This window comes from Scyliorhinus canicula, chromosome 16 (assembly GCF_902713615.1).
Source record: "Scyliorhinus canicula chromosome 16, sScyCan1.1, whole genome shotgun sequence".
NCBI lineage: Eukaryota > Metazoa > Chordata > Chondrichthyes > Carcharhiniformes > Scyliorhinidae > Scyliorhinus > Scyliorhinus canicula.
Genome location: NC_052161.1, coordinates 59,934,266 through 59,950,539, shown reverse-complemented (window position 1 = coordinate 59,950,539; position 16,274 = coordinate 59,934,266). Strand labels below are relative to the sequence as shown.

At 44.5% G+C, this 16,274-nt stretch overlaps 3 protein-coding genes and 1 long non-coding RNA gene across 4 annotated transcripts in view; 2 read left to right on the top strand and 2 right to left on the bottom strand.

Annotated features, from left to right (window-relative positions):
- Window positions 1–16,274, top strand: part of LOC119950988 (interferon-induced protein with tetratricopeptide repeats 5-like) — a 999,792-nt gene that overhangs the window by 694,783 nt on the left and 288,735 nt on the right. The window lies entirely within an intron of this gene.
- The window catches only part of LOC119950954 (interferon-induced protein with tetratricopeptide repeats 5-like), a 169,565-nt gene that overhangs the window by 54,703 nt on the left and 98,588 nt on the right, over window positions 1–16,274 (top strand). The gene's annotated exons all lie outside the window — the stretch shown is intronic.
- Window positions 1–16,274, bottom strand: part of LOC119950956 (interferon-induced protein with tetratricopeptide repeats 5-like) — a 189,296-nt gene that overhangs the window by 105,723 nt on the left and 67,299 nt on the right. The window lies entirely within an intron of this gene.
- LOC119950969 lies at window positions 759–1,801 on the bottom strand. Its single transcript, XR_005457482.1, has 2 exons — window positions 1,603–1,801; window positions 759–1,355 (listed from the first exon to the last, which is right to left on the bottom strand). It is a non-coding gene; the product is annotated as an uncharacterized LOC119950969 (long non-coding RNA).

Here is a 16,274-nt window from a genome sequence, read left to right as displayed (position 1 = left end):
GTATTTTTAGCTGTGTTGTTCAAGAGCTTCCCTGATGTAATGTTGATCGTTCCAAGCATCAGTGATTACTTCAAATACTTTAACAAAGGTTAATGCCTTAGTTGACGTATGCAAGTCTCCTGTAAGCTAATGCGAACTGTCTTTCTGACAGGTATTGCAGAATCCACTGCAGATACAAAATCTGGAGTCAGGCTATATGTCTGACTGATGAGAAAGCAAATCAATTACCCACCACTCAGAGTATACAGGCAAAAGATACCAAATGAAATGTGTGTCAGGAGTCAACCATTCAGCAAGGAAGCAATGGGACACCTTTGTGAAATGTTGAAGGAAGACTTGAAACCGAACTCTGTGGCCACACTGCCTTAACAGTTAAGATAAAACTCACGACTGTTATAGTGTGTTGTGCATTGCACAACTTTGGCCTTCAGCATGGACTGAGCATTCACCTAGAAGATGATTTGCCACCAGGAGTGGAGGAGCTGGAAGAGTGCAATATGGAGCCTGATGCAGACGTACCTCCTGGTGCAGGTGAGGAAGCCTAAGCTTCAGGTGATACGGCAGCTGCTACATTTGGGCATGGAACCCTCCCTTCTTCCCCCTCACCTCTCACCCTTACCCCCTCCACCTCCTCACTATCCTCTCCCTCCCCTTCCATCCATTCATCAATCCTCGCCCCTCACCTCTCTCCCCTATTTACAGAAAGACAACAGAACCGTTGTGCTCAAGCAAAAATATATATTTCATTGATCGCTTCATTAAAGGAAAATATATATTTTATTGATCACATTGTTAAAGTGAAAAGGTTTATTTTATTGAGCACTATGTTAAGGTGAAAAGCTATATTTTATTGCAAGGAATTTGGAAATGTTGAGGTAATTATTTAACAAAATGTCATACAGCAGCTGCGAATGTTAAATGTTCAGTTATATGTTAACATGGTTTCAAAATTTTGTATTTCTAACAGTAGTTTTGTTCACAAATGTTTCCATTAAACTTGTGCAAATGCCTGACTGAAACACAACATTTAATTGAGATAATTACAAATGAATAAGATAATTGAAGTAAACAAGGCAGAAATATAATAATGATGAAAACACATTTTTTAAAAATCAGATGTTACAAAGACAGTGACAGCTGAAAGGAAATAGCCCTGTTGGGTGGGGGGGACGGGGCATTATTATATCTTACGGCCAGATCAGAACCATCTTGTAGCAAATTTTAATGACACCCTTCTTCATGTCTGTAAGGAGACGCTGTTATTTACATTTTGTCCTGCTTCAAGAATCTCCCTTGTTCGTGGTCCGAAAAGTTCTGACTTCTCTTCTTCCCAACTAAATTTTCAGTTGCATATTCTAAATGAAAACATACAAACATCTTTAATCATGCCACATGTAAAGTTGCATAATAATATAGTGCAGATTTAAATAGTTTCACAGATTTAAAACAAATTAGAAAACCTTTGTTTATTTATAAATGTTAACCTTCAATCGCCTTCAATCATAAAACATAAAATTAAAAACTACTTTCAAAGAATCAATAATAATAAAATTTCCTGCGTAAAAGAAAGAATTAAAAAAAGGTTAAGAAACTTCAACATACCTTTAATATAGTTGTGAAACCTGTTGCTTGTTGTCTTCAATACAAACCTCAGTTTAAATCCATGCCCTCAATAGACATTCCCATAGTTTCTCCATCACAAGCGGACGTGCCTACATTCAAACTGTGCCATGCTGGGGCCTGCACAGACTGCCCCGCTGCAGGCCCCAGGCTGCTGCTGGAGCCAAGTAGTTCTCCACAATTTTTGAGCACAGATAAGTGCGCACTCTTCTCTCTCAGTATTGGCAGGCCATGGCTTGCCGGCGATACACAAAAGTTACAGGCCATAATCATATTCTCACAGATAAGCAGCTGATGCAACAGTACAAAATGTAAAAACCACCCGGGTTTTTCAGCTGCAGTGACTTCACATCTGGAAAAATACATCTAGAGAAACAGATCTTGTGTATAAGATTAGGTTTGTGGAAAAATGCAATGAAACTGATTCTCAAGTGTAACTCTTAGTAACCTAATTAACTCCTTATTTCCAACATCAAGGGGTAACCAAGATTGGTCTTGCTGACAGAAGTTAGTTCAAGAATTCTCAGGCTGAGTGGAACGACTTTTGAAGGAGATTTGACCTGGGTTTGCAGAGGGAAATAAGTTCGCTGGAAAGCTAGGAATAACTCACGACTTTACCTTTGATGCTTCAGTTTTTGACTTCCCATGTCGGTGCAACATTGTGGGCCGAAGGGCCTGTACTGCGCTGTATCGTTCTATGTTCTATGTTCTATGCTAAATATCAGCCAGAAGTTTAGCTGAAATCAAAAAGATTAAAAAAGGGCATTTTTCAGTTTCATTAGTTGGAAAATGTGAAAGTACTTTTTAAAATTAGTTTAGTGTATTAGTTACCTGTTAAGTCTGAACTGATTTTATTATGTTTGTTACAGTGAGCTTCTGAAATTGCGAAATCTTGTCATTTGGTTATTTCTGATGGTCACGGAGAAATTCATCTCGTTTTAAAGATTAGTTGCAGTTTCTACATGGATCACAACAATAGACATCAGCATACTTTCAGCAGTTTGTGAAGGACAAGTTAATCGCTATGCTAACATTGTTGGCTTGGTCATATTGATCTGGTCAGAACAAGTGCACAAAACAGATATTATATTGTCTTAGTGGGAGTGAACTCAGAAACACAAAAGGCAGTAAAAATCTGGAGAAAAGAAGAATGTGATAGAAAGAAAGAGAAAAAATGGTTGAGAGAAAGAGAGAGAGCAATAAGGGAAAAAGGAAATAGTCGGACAATAAAGAGAGGGCGAGGTAGAATGAAAAAGACAGTGGGAAAAGGGGAAATTAGGATGGCAAAGAAAGAGAAAGGAAAGAGAGAATAGAAAAAACAGAAAATGAGAGCGTGATAAAGGAAGAAAGAGAAAAGATATAAAATTAGGGAGGGATTTTGTGAGAGAATGAAAGGAGAAGAAAATGAGAGAAAGAATGATTGAAAGAGAGATATGGATAAGAGGCTCACTAACTCCTTTGTCCAGTTGAAATGCTGTCACAGTGGAATTGTACTGCCTCTGAGAACCCTACATAATAATATAATAATAACCTTTATTATTATCACTGTAGCATAACATATTGAGGAGTTCAACAATTGCATCTCATTGTGACCATTATTTCAACTGTTGCTCTGCACTTTTGTGTAAATGTTTGTATCGGTTTTCCAGAACACCCAGTAGTCAGCTCTGTGTTCGAGATTGATGCAATTTCTGTCCAGTCGCAGAAAATACATCCTGGGGCCTGGAATCACTCAGCAACCAGAAACATTCTTGTTTCTTATTCTTTTTCTCGGCTATTTGCTGCTTCTCCTATCTCTCCCCAGAGGTGTTGACTCTCGAGTTAGGTGCAACCCCATGGGCACTGATCACACTCTCGTATCTCATTCAGGTTTCTGTTGTCTAAGAGTGTTTGGGTTAGTAAGGGCTAAGGAGGGACTGGGGATATAATACCACCCTCATTATGATGCAGAGAATGACATGATTGTAGACTGTGCGTGGAGAGAGACTGAGAGAAGTCGACATGCAGATAACACCTTGGTAGGGTTCTATCGCGGAGATATTTATCAGGTTGAGTGTTAACAATAGACAGCTGGCATTCCATCGCAAAGGCATCTTACCTGTTGGTGAGACACCAAACAACCTTACAACATGGTGGCAGCAAGTGAAGGAGCCCAAAATTCCCAATCAGGTGAAGGACCCAACATTTCAAGACATGAAACAAGAAATAAACTGGAGCTGTACCTGAGGAAAGTGCAGCTAATTTGAACACACAGCTGGAGATTGCCTAAGAAAGCTCCAGTTGAGGTGGGGAGTCTGAGGGCAGAAGAAAGTTTCACTATGCAGCCGCAAATGATGCCAGCAGAGTACAGGGGAAGGCACAGTGGCACAGTGGTTAGCACTGCTGCCTCATGATGTCAAGTACCCAGGTTCAATTCCTACCTTGGGTAACTGTGTGGAGTTTGCACTTTCTCCTTGTGTCTGTATGGGTTTGCTCTGGGTGTTCCAGGTTTCCTCTCACAGTCCAAAGATGTGCAGGTTAGGTTGATTGGCAGTGCCAACAAATAGTCCCTTTGTGTCCAAATACGTTAGTTGAGGTTAAGGGGTGAGGGTGGGTCTATGAGCCTTGGTAGGGTGCTCCTTCGGAGAGTTGGCGCAGACTCGATGGGCTGGATGGCCTCCTTCTGCACGAGAGGGATTCTATGACTTCTTTGATTCTATGACATGGATTTCCAAAGCCAAACCTGATCGAAGACAGGGTCAAAGCATCTAGCCAGATTGCAAAAAGGATCAGCAAAATTTACTAAAAGGCTGAACCAACCTTTTAAAAATAATCAGTGAACTAATCAGGCAGAACGTAGTATTGTTTAACCAGTGCAGCTGAAAGCGTGTAGCAGCTGGATCCATGGTGCAATGACTCGCGTCCCTGCTTCTGGGCCAGAATCTTTGTGTTCCAGACCCGCAGCAGGACATAATAGCCAAGGAACATGTGTCTGTAATGCGGCCAATGGGTTGAGTTTGAACTTTCAAAATCCTTCCAACACTCCAGTGGCAGACTGTAGTAGTGGGAGAGTCTCCTGGTCAGACATGCTTGATGAGTCGTGGTGTCCCTCAAGCTTTAAGCCTCTGGTGACAGACGAGTGACTTGTTCCAGGAAATTTGTTTCGCTATGGAAACAAATGAAAATCGGCCATGTAGGTGCCAGAGGTGAAACAACAATTTGAGAAAAAAAGAGTAATGTTGTACTCCCCTGTAATGAATAACAACAAGAGTGGCGCAGTGCCGCAGTGCTTTGCACTGCTGCCTCACGGCGCCGGGGTCACAAGTTCGATCCCAGCTCTGGGTCACTGCCTGTGTGGAGTTTGCACATTCTCCCTGTGTTTGTATGGGTTTCGCCCCCACAACCCAAAGATGTGCAGGGTAGGTGGATTGGCCATGCTAAATTGTTCCTTAATTGGAAAAAATGAATCGGATCCCCTAAATTAAAGAAAAAGATTAAGTAGTCACCGTCTCTGTTTGGACTGCCCTCTGGCTTCCAGACAGTGATCCTGTTTTGGGGGATCTCTGGTGGGGGCCTCTCTTTTTTGGGGGGTCTTTGGTGTGTCACTACTTATGATTTTGCAGTAGCCTTATCAGATCTTTTCATTTCTCTTCTGCTAAGTATGCAAACGTAGTATCCAACTGTTCCAGTATTACTGCATTTGATTGTCGTATCACAGGAGAGTGGCTCTGTGAACTTTTAACCTGTCCCACTACTTCTGACACACTAGTATCTTCCAGCACATCATCTGCAGCTTTGAATGCTCTGGACCTGGCATGTTTGTCTGCCCACAATTTCCTGGGCGCGATTCTCCACTGCCCAGGCCGTGTGGGAGAATTGCGGGAGGGCCACTCTGGCCCCCCCTGCGATTCTCCCACCCACCCCCCCCCCTCAAAATGGCGTGTCGTGTTTTGCGACCCGCGATTCTCCGGCCCGGATGGGCTGAGCGGCCTGCCGTTCCCGACCTGTTCACGCCGGCGGCAACCACACCTGGTCGCTGCTGGCGTGAACATGGCGCCAAAGGTTTGTTTGTGGTGTGTGGGGGGCGGAGAGGGGAGTGAGCACCACAGCCGTGCTCGGGAGGAGACTGGCCCGCGATCTGTGCCCACCGATCGTCGGGCCGGCGTCTCCAAGAGACGCACGCTTTCCCCTCCGCCGCCCCGCAAGATCAAGCCACCACGTCTTGCGGGGCAGTGGAGTGGAAGACGGAAACCGCGCATGCGCGGGTTGGTGCCAGCCAACCTGTGCATGTGCGGCTGATGTCATTAAGCGCCACTGCCGCGTCATTCTCGGCGCGCCTCTTTGACGCCAGCGTCAAGGCCCGGTGGCCGAGATTTATGGCACGCCGCTCCTAGCTTCCCCGAGGGGGGAGAATAGTGGGCGAGGAGCGGCCTCCGATGCCTTCGTGAAAAACTCCGGGTTTCACGACGGCTTTGGGCGTTGCGGAGAATTCCGCCCACCTTTAAATGCTCTTGGGCTATCTGACAAGCACCTGTGAGTCTTTCCAGAAAGGTGGACAAGGAATCCAACATTGAGGATTCTTCTTGTTTTAGAAACTTCTCTTCCATCAACTTTCCTGGTGGCAAACCATAAAAAGTCTAATCCCCTGTCCCATTCTCTTGGATATTCATGGCAATGGGCCCTAATCAGGGTTTTTGAGAGTCTAATGATATCTCTCCAAAGTTCCCTGAGATTTTGGGTGATGGGCGGTTGACTTTTGTTGCCTTCTACCTAAAATATGGTTTATAGCTTGGAAAATTTTAGACATAAAGTTAGACCCCTGGCCAGATGGTACTTATTAGGGTAGACCATAGTGTGAAGAACTGTGTGCTTTTCTACGACTACCTTAGCTGTCATAATGTAAATAATGGTGTTTTAGAAGAAATTATTTATGCTCAATCATGCAAACGTCCAGTCCTCCGAGTGAGACGACCCTACAACAGTTTCCATTATTTATGTGGAGAGCAGCAACCGTAGCAGGGTTTTTAATGACACGGGGCACCAAATCAATGACCAATCCTGGTCCTTCAACAGCCAACCTGATGAATATTCTTTACTTTCCAAACTTAGAGAACTATTAAAAACTCGCTGAAGCTTTAAAGAATACACCAGTTAATGAACTCCAAACAGTTTCATTGCAACTAATTTGGTGCATTTTCCAGTAATTTCGGTTTTACAGTGAGTGACTGGATTTTCTTTTAACATTTTGACCAAAAAAGGAAGGAAATTTGTTCAATTATTTTACAAATTCCTCCATTTCCCACTTGAGAGTTGATGAATATTTTACATTTTGAAGCATCCGTATCCAATCAGCAGCAGGAAATCTATGACTGAGAGGAATCAAAAGTTTCAATTAATTTCAATTTAAAACGTAGACAAAGAGGCAAATGGAGATTGGAAACCATTCTCATTGGCAGAGAATCATTGTCTGTATTCTGAGGGAAATATCATCGACATGTGTAACTTCTGTTGTTCAAACCTGTGTCTGCATTGATAAAGATTGCATCATTTGGAATCTTATAACCTCTGAGCTTTCATCCCTCTGCAGTGTCTTTATTTAGCCGAGAGAGTGACAGCGTTAAGAAAAGGGGCTTTGCAGCTTTTGCACAAGTTGGTGTGTGTTGATCAGGATGGAACCTGTGAAATGGTGACAACTGACTATGAACATAATCAAATATCAGAAATTATTTTCCTGATTTTTTTCCAAGTCATACTCTGTACCGCACTAACTGTCCCCATTCACCCAGGTCAATAATACAAATCAAATCTTAGCCACAGTTTCATTTTATTGGTCATTTTAACATTCAATCTTGGATTATACAATGACAATTGATCTCTCTGTTACGAAAATCAATATCAGCAGCCATGAGGTTTTATTCTTTTTAACCCACATTCATCCATTTTATATCCTTTAGACTTCCCCCAGTTACTGCTTTCCCCCTCAGTGAGATGGTACAGTCTGTAGAAATGGTCTTTCCTGGGTATTGTCCAGGCTGCTCTGTGTTGGCCAATGAGGGACTCGGATGGTTTGATGGAGAGTTGGTGAAGCTGACAAGTTACAGGACAGCGAGACTCCCAGTGACAGAGGCTGAGATCTGAATGAACGCTCTGGATGGGAGTCTGATCGTCTGTCAGCAAATCCTCACAGCAACAGAATCAAGCTGTTGATTTATCTGAAGAGTCTGCAGTGATTGTTGGCCCTTTCTCCGCTGTCACAGATGGAAAGCCTTTCACCCAATGGGGAACGTTTCTGTGAAGAGGCAGCAAGTGAAAATAGGGTGGCAGAGTGGATTTATTATACCCTCTGTGGCTGGATTGGATATTGTTATTTCACCATTATTATCATAAAAACACCATCATCTACACACTCAATCATTTAATATACATTGCTGTTAAAATACACTGAACAGACAGTGATCATTATAAAACACATGTGTATCATTCATATTTGGGCATCAAATTATATCTGTCTGCCAGTAATTTAGGCTCCACTAGAATTTGATGGAGGTGATTTTACATGTACCCACTTGGTGAAACTGGGTTAAACTACTCACCCAAAGTGAGTGAGTCCTCATTAACAGCACGGTAGCATAGTGGTTAGCATCAATGCTTCACAGCTCCAGGGTCCCAGGTTCGGTTCCCGGCTGGGTCACTGTCTGTGCGGAGTCTACACGTCCTCCCCGTGTGTGCGTGGGTTTCCTCCGGGTGCTCCGGTTTCCTCCCACAGTCCAAAGCTGTGCGGGTTAGGTGGATTGGCCATGCTAAATTGCCCGTAGTGTCCTAAAAAGTAAGGTTAAGGGGAAGTTGTTGGGTTACGGGTATAGGGTCGATACGTGAGTTTTAGTAGGGTGATCATTGCTCGGCACAACATCGAGGGCCGAAGGGCCTGTACTGTTCTAAATCTAAATTCTAAATTCTAAACATACAGGGACTGGGTTCTGGTGACATCACTGGTCACGGACTGCGCTGCCAACTCTGCCCTGAGTGGGGGGAGCTGCTGCAATATTTACAAAAGGCTGAAGGAGCTCTGAGAGAATCAGGATGGCATGAGGGAATTGTTTTATTTTCCTTTGGGCAGAGGTGCCCATCGATGCCAGATGAAAGTTTCGAGATTCTCTGCTCTGGACTTTCCCTTTTCACAGCATGAGTCACTCCCAGAATCTCCTTTAACTCACCTTAATGCAAATTCCATAGTCAGGAAGTGGACTGTTGGCATAATAATAATAATCTTTATTAGTGTCACAAATAGGCTTACGTTCACACTGCCATGAAGTTCCTGTCCGGGTACACTGTGGGAAAATTCAGAATGTCCAATTCACCCAACAAGCCCATCCTTCGGAGGAACCCGGAGCACCCGGAGGAAACCCACGCAGACACGGGGAGAAGGTGCAGTCTCCACACAGACAGTGACCCAGGCTGGGAATGGAACCTGGGACCCTGGCACTGTGAAGTAACAGTGCTAACCACTGTGCTACCATGCTGCCATTGAAGCTCTGGTTTTAATCTTTTTAAAATTTAATTTCTACGGCAAAAGGGTGAGTTTCCAAATGCTCTCATTACACATCCAACAAAATATATCTGGTGTTAAAATCGGGCCCATGTAATGTTTATTATTATAGATTCAGCTCCTAAAATTCATAGCAATCATTGTGCTCTGTCCAAATTGTCTCAATAAATCCCCGATCCCAAAATCATCTTCTTTGTTTCTTTCCACACACAGGAATAGGACAAAGGAAAAGGAAATAATATATGCTATTTGGAACGAAATTACGACAGAAAAGAAATGAAATTATTCCCCACCAAACATCTTGAGATATCAGAGGATATCTTTCAAATCTGTTCACTCGGAATTTCATTGTTATCCCAGATGGAAAAGCTTGATTCAGGGAGAGCGCATAACTATTCTTCGTTGCTACATTCAATCTCCAAAATCTTTTCAAAACATTCCTGCCCATCCACCATATGTATGATCCCACGAATGCAAAAAGCCTGGATATCTCTTCGGTTCTTGCAAAGCCGGTTCTCAGCTGTCTTCTCCAAATAGTAGCGACACATTTCTCGTGCCTTTGAAGCATGTTTGATTTTAAATCCTTCCAGATAATATTTGCTGGCATTTAATTCAGATTTTTTGTGATGAAATTCAAATTTCCCAGCCTCAAGATATATTCCTTGCTTATTTTCCAAGGTAATATATTCCAAATTCAATAAATTTTTGTAGATGGCTTCTGCTTTGTCATGGTCTTTATCTATTGCGCAGATTTCTGCAAATGCTAGTTTTGCCATGATAAATGATGGCTTGAGCCTGAATGCTTCATCAAAATGGTGCTTGCATTGATTAATCAATGTAACTTTTCGTTGAAGATTAAAGATTGCGACTGCTTATTGCTGTCAGATTTGATCAGCTGGATTAGTTTGATTTTGTAACACAGACCTATTTGATGATGGAAGAAGGAAGAGTTTGGCGATAATTTCAATCCTTTCTCCAACAGCTCCAAAGCTTTTCCTACTTCTCCAGCTCTTCTGTAAAATTTTGCTGCATAGCGTATCATGTATAGTTGATCAGGGGTAATTCTGCAATGCTTGTTCAACTAATCTGAGTGCTTCCTCATTTTCATTGAGGTCTTGCAGTTTTAGAGCCAGCAGAACCATGGCTACAGTGTGACCTGGGTCAAGCTCCAGAACACGTTTCAACTGCATCACTAATTTACTGAATTCCCCATTCTCTGGCTTCCCAGAATACTCTTCCAGACGCATCAGGGCAGTTGCAAAGCCAAAGTTCCATTCAACGTTATCCGTATCTTCCTCCACCGCCCTTTGAAAACATTCCACTGCCTCTTCATAGTATTTAGCTGCAGAACTCAGCAGTGCCCAACCCTTCTCCCCGGATACTTCAGGTATCATTGCTGTGTACCCAGAGGCACCAGGAAATTGTTTACAGATCCTCTCCAGTTTGTCGAGGTAGGACTGAGCCTCTGTCAGTTTCCCCATGCGAAAATATACCCAGGCATAGTTTCCATAGGTGACGATGATTCTTTTATTAAATTCATCTTCATGATTCTCCCTCAGAATCTTTTCAGCTTCCTTTAAGTTTTGAATCGCCTCCTCACAGTTTTCTTGCAGACAGTTTACAAAAGCGAGTTGGTTGTAAGAAGTGGCTTGATATTTCTCATCAAACTTCACTGAATTTTGTAATATTTGCTTCATACTGTCCAGATCAATGTTATCTTTCTGTGGAATCCACGTGAAGTGGCATTGAAGCTGATTGAGCTTCACTTTCAACAAATTCTTCTGTATGATACTGCAAGAGAAAAAATATCTTTCACAACCTACTTTCTCAGAAATCATACCTTGTATATTTTGCAATTTTAATTCTTGGAATTAATTCTAAGGCTGTCTCACTTGGTGACAGATTAGGGATATTTAGCAATGCTGTAGCACCATATCAGTTTGTAACATTTAATTTTATTCCAGTACTGACCTCAACTGGTAACTTTCAAAATTGAAATTACAAGTGAATAACTGTCAATTTCACTTGTGTAATGTATCATGTTTACATAGTTTCACAATGTGCATGCTTTAATTCACTCAAAACCCATTCAGTGAATTCCAGACCTGTTTGTTTCTGCACCCTGTTCAGATTTACCAACGTTTTGTGTCCCTTTCCAGACAGTTTCTTTTTAACTGATTCTCTAGTGCCCACGCGTTCTGAAATGTTCCAGCCAGAAAGGCTCTAATGGGGCCAATGTTTTGATCATGTGATGCAAACACTGCACATATTTCTTTCTGTATTCACCGTCCTCTTGCTGGTTCATTTGAATATTATTCAAATAGTCCAGCAACATTTTTAGGAACGCATTAAAAAAAAGGAAGCAGTAACCCCTGTGGGCACCGCTCCAGGTGCATGTGGACCCAATTCCAGCATCTGTCTCCCCAGAATGAAAATCCTATAATTCCTTCCTTCCTTGCAAGGGGAGGACGACAAGCCAGGAATCTTCCTGGTTCTGTGTATCTTCCTCAGGAGCAAAAGTGTGGACCACGTTTTCAAATTTTCCTTTAAATGTTCATAGTCTCTCTGTCTGTGTATCATCAAGTGCTTGTTATGACAATAATTTTGTTACGCTAATTGCCTTATTAAAGACAGCCAATTGCTATTGGCTCCAACTCCAAAAGAGTATAAATGGGCTCAGCTGGAACAGTTGTTGTGGGGATTTTGTTTTTGGAGTTTGTAGCTCTGCTGGAGGTAGAATCATAATACACTTGTTGAAGGTAAAAGACAATTGCTGCATTATTCTGTCATCATATATGAATAATTAATATTAAAACACTGTGAGGATCAAAACGATGTTGGGCGCAATGAGTTACATGGGCATGTTTAAGCTGATTAAAAGGAGTCAGCATGGATATGTAATGACAGACTGATCTAATTTTTCTGAGGAGGTCACTTGCGTTTGGAATATGGGAATATTTATGCTGGTTGTCCATGTAGATTTCCAGAAGATATTTCACCAGATCCATGCAAGAGATGATCAGCAAAAAATGCAAGCGCATTAACTTGGAGTTAAACTTGTAATATGAGTTGACAATTGATTGGGAGTTTGGAGACAGAAAATAGGGGGAAATGGAATGATCTATGAATGGTGGGATGTGACAAATGTATCAGAGATCTGGACAGAGGCTTCAACTGTTCATCATGTACATCAGTGACTTGCATGCAGGAATTAAGAGGTGTACATCCACATTTCAAGATTACACAAAATAAGGAGACACAGTAGGTTGGATGATAGAGGCATTAATTTCCAAAGGAACATTGGATGAAATAAGTGACTTGGGAAAAAAAATAGGGCCAGTGGAGATCAATGTGGGAAGTGTGAGGACCTGCAGCTGTCTCTGTACACAAAATGTTTAGAATAACCAGGCAGATATGGAACAATCAAAATGTCTAGTGGACTGTTGGGTTTGGAATCCAAACGGATGAATAATAATTGAATTGGGCAGCACGGTAGCATAGTGGTTAGCATCAATGCTTCACAGCTCCAGGGTCCCAGGTTCGGTTCCCAGCTGGGTCACTGTCTGTGCGGAGTCTGCACGTCCTCCCCGTGTGTGCGTGGGTTTCCTCCGGGTGCTCCGGTTTCCTCCCACATCCCAAAGATGTGTGGGTTAGGTGGATTGGCCATGCTAAATTGCCCGTAGTGTCCTAAAAAGTAAGGTTAAGGGGGAGTTGTTGGGTTATGGGTATAGGGTGGATACGTGAGTTTGAGTAGGGTGATCATTGCTCGGCACAACATCGATGGCTGAAGGGCCTGTTCTGTGCTGTACTGTTCTAAATTCTAAATTGTTCAGAGCCTTGGTCAGATTCCATCAGAATTAAGGCTTTGAGGGCAGCACGGTGGTGCGGTGGGTTAGCACTGCTGCCTCACGGCGCCGAGGTCCCAGGTTCGATCCCGGCTCTGGATCACTGTCTGTGTGGAGTTTGCATATTCTCCCCGTTTTTGCGTGGGTTTCGCCCCCACAACCCAAAGATGTGCAGGCTAGGTGGATTGGCCATGCTAAATTGCCCCTTAATTGGAAAAAATGAATTGGGTATTCTAAATTTATTTTAAAAAAGAATGAAGGCTTTGAGATTCTGGCATCAATCCTCAGCAATTACCTTGCTGCTGTTAGATCAAAAAGTCATCAGAAGTAGACCAACACTTAACAAGTTAAATTATGAGGTCAGGTTACACAAGCATAGGTTAGTATTCCTTCACTTTGAAAAGAATGATCGAACTGAGATATTTAGGATGAAAAGATTGGATAAAAGGGTCTTCAATCGGGTGGAACAGAATATCCACAAAGTACAAGTTTCCCATTTCCCCCATCGAAATCACAATATCACGACCACCAGTCTTCCATTGTCCCCCACCCCCAAACTCCTCTTCTGAATCCCACCACCTCCTCATTTCCTCTCTTCCCATTGCTAGGCTGTTTGTTGTCACGAGACATGGGTATATAATCCAGGCTGGCACTGCTGTGCTGGAATGAGGGAGTTACAGCGTTTTTGCTGAGATGTTTAGGCAAGTCTCCATTTGTCCTTTCAGACGGATGGAAAGGATCCTGTGGAACTTTTCAATGAAGAAGCTGTAACTGCTCCCCAGTGTCCAGGTCAATATTCATCCCTCAAACCAACACTAAAACAGATCATCTGGTTATTCCCACTTTGCTATTTGTAGGAGCTTTCTGTGCAGAGATTGGCTGTGGCATTTCCTGCTTAGCAACAGTGACAACACTTCCGAAATACTTCATTGGCTGGAAAATGCTTTGCGATCTTCTGAGATTGTGTAATTTTTTGTATAGACCCAGGTTTTCCTTTTTATGTAACAGTCAATACCCAGAAACGTTATCAAACATATTCCACAAGGAACATGGAATTGAAACTATGACTCACTTGTTTTTTAAATAAGTATCTGACTCAAAATTAATAACGGCTCAGGTGTCCCAGTCAGCATTGGAATGGGTGTGCCTGACACTAACTGATTTAAACAGTCCAATTATAATTTTATGCTGTACATTTGCACAATGAACAGAGTTGGGTGACAAGGTGCTGAGCTTTAGTCCAGTGAAGCAAAGGTCTCCTTTCTCATCATGACATGAACATACGCACTTGATGTCTGACCTCAGTTCATTATCTCAGGTGAACCTTCTCGCAATACAACAATGCTCATCCCCTCTGACATTACACATCCCATCCCTCAACAATACCCCCCTCGTTACCTGGCAATACTCACCACCCACTCACTCACTGACAATACTCACCCCCCTCGCTACCTGGCAATACTCACCTCCCCCTCACTCACTGACAATGCTCACCCCCCCTCACTACCTGGCAATACTCACCCCCCCACCCACTGAAAATGCTCAACCCCCACCCACTGACAATGCTCATCCACCCCCCCACTAACAATACTCACCCCCCTCACTCACTGACAATGCTCACCCCTCCACCCACTGACAATGCTCACCCCCTCCCCCCCCCCCACTCACTGACAATGCTCACCCCCCTCATTACCTGGCAATACTCATCCCTCCCCCCCCACCCACTGACAATGCTCACCCCCTCACTACCTGGCAATACTCACCCCCTCACTCACTGATAATGCTCATCCCCCCACCCACTAACAATACTCACCCCCCTCACTCACTGACAATGCTCACCCCCTCCCCCCCCCCCCACTCACTGACAAAGCTCACCCCCCTCATTACCTGGCAATACTCACCCCCCCCCCCACCCACTGACAATGCTCACCCCCTCACTACCTGGCAATACTCACCCCCCCCACCACCACTGACAATGCTCATCCCCCTCACTCACTGACAATGCTCACCCCCCTCACTCACTGACAATGCTCACCCCCTTCCCCCTCCCCCCCACTCACTGACAATGCTCACCCCCCTCACTCACTGACAATGCTCACCCCCATCATTACCTGGCAATGCTCACCCCCCTCACTCACTGACAATGCTCACCCCCTTCCCCCCCCCCCACTCACTGACAATGCTCACCCCCCTCATTACCTGACAATACTCACCCCCCCCCCCCCACCCACTGACAATGCTCACCCCCTCACTACCTGGCAATACTCACCCCCCCCACCACCACTGACAATGCTCATCCCCCTCACTCACTGACAATGCTCACCCCCCTCACTCACTGACAATGCTCACCCCCTTCCCCCCCCCCACTCACTGACAATGCTCACCCCCCTCACTCACTGACAATGCTCACCCCCTCCCCCCCCCCACTCACTGACAATGCTCACCCCCCTCATTACCTGACAATACTCACCCCCCCCCCACCCACTGACAATGCTCACCCCCTCACTACCTGGCAATACTCACCCCCCCCCCCACTCACTGACAATGCTCACCCCCCTCATTACCTAACAATACTCACCCCCCCACCCACTGACAATGCTCAACCCCCCACCCACTAACAATACTCACCCCCCTCACTCACTGACAATGCTCACCCCCCCACCCACTGACAATGCTCACCCCCTCCCCCCCCCCCCCCACTCACTGACAATGCTCACCCCCCTCATTACCTGGCAATACTCATCCCTCCCCCCCCCACCCACTGACAATGCTCACCCCCTCACTACCTGGCAATACTCACCCCCCACCACCACTGACAATGCTCATCTCCCTCTCTCACTGACAATGCTCACCCCCCTCATTACCTAGCAATACTCACCCCCCCCCCCACCCACTGACAATGCTCACCCCCTCCCCCCCCCCACTCACTAACAATACTCACCCCCCTCACTCACTGACAATGCTCACCCCCTCCCCCCCCCCCCACTCACTAACAATACTCACCCCCCTCACTCACTGACAATGCTCACCCCCATCATTACCTGGCAATGCTCACCTCCACCTCACTCACTGACAATGCTCACTCCCTCCCTCCCCCCCCCCCTCACTCACTGACAATGCTCACCCCCCTCATTACCTGGCAATACTCACCCCCCCCCCCCCCACTGACAATGCTCACTCCGCCCCCACCCACTGACAATGCTCATCCCCCCACCCACTAACAATACTCACCCCCCTCACTCACTGACAATGCTCACCCCCCTCATTACCTTGCAATACTCACC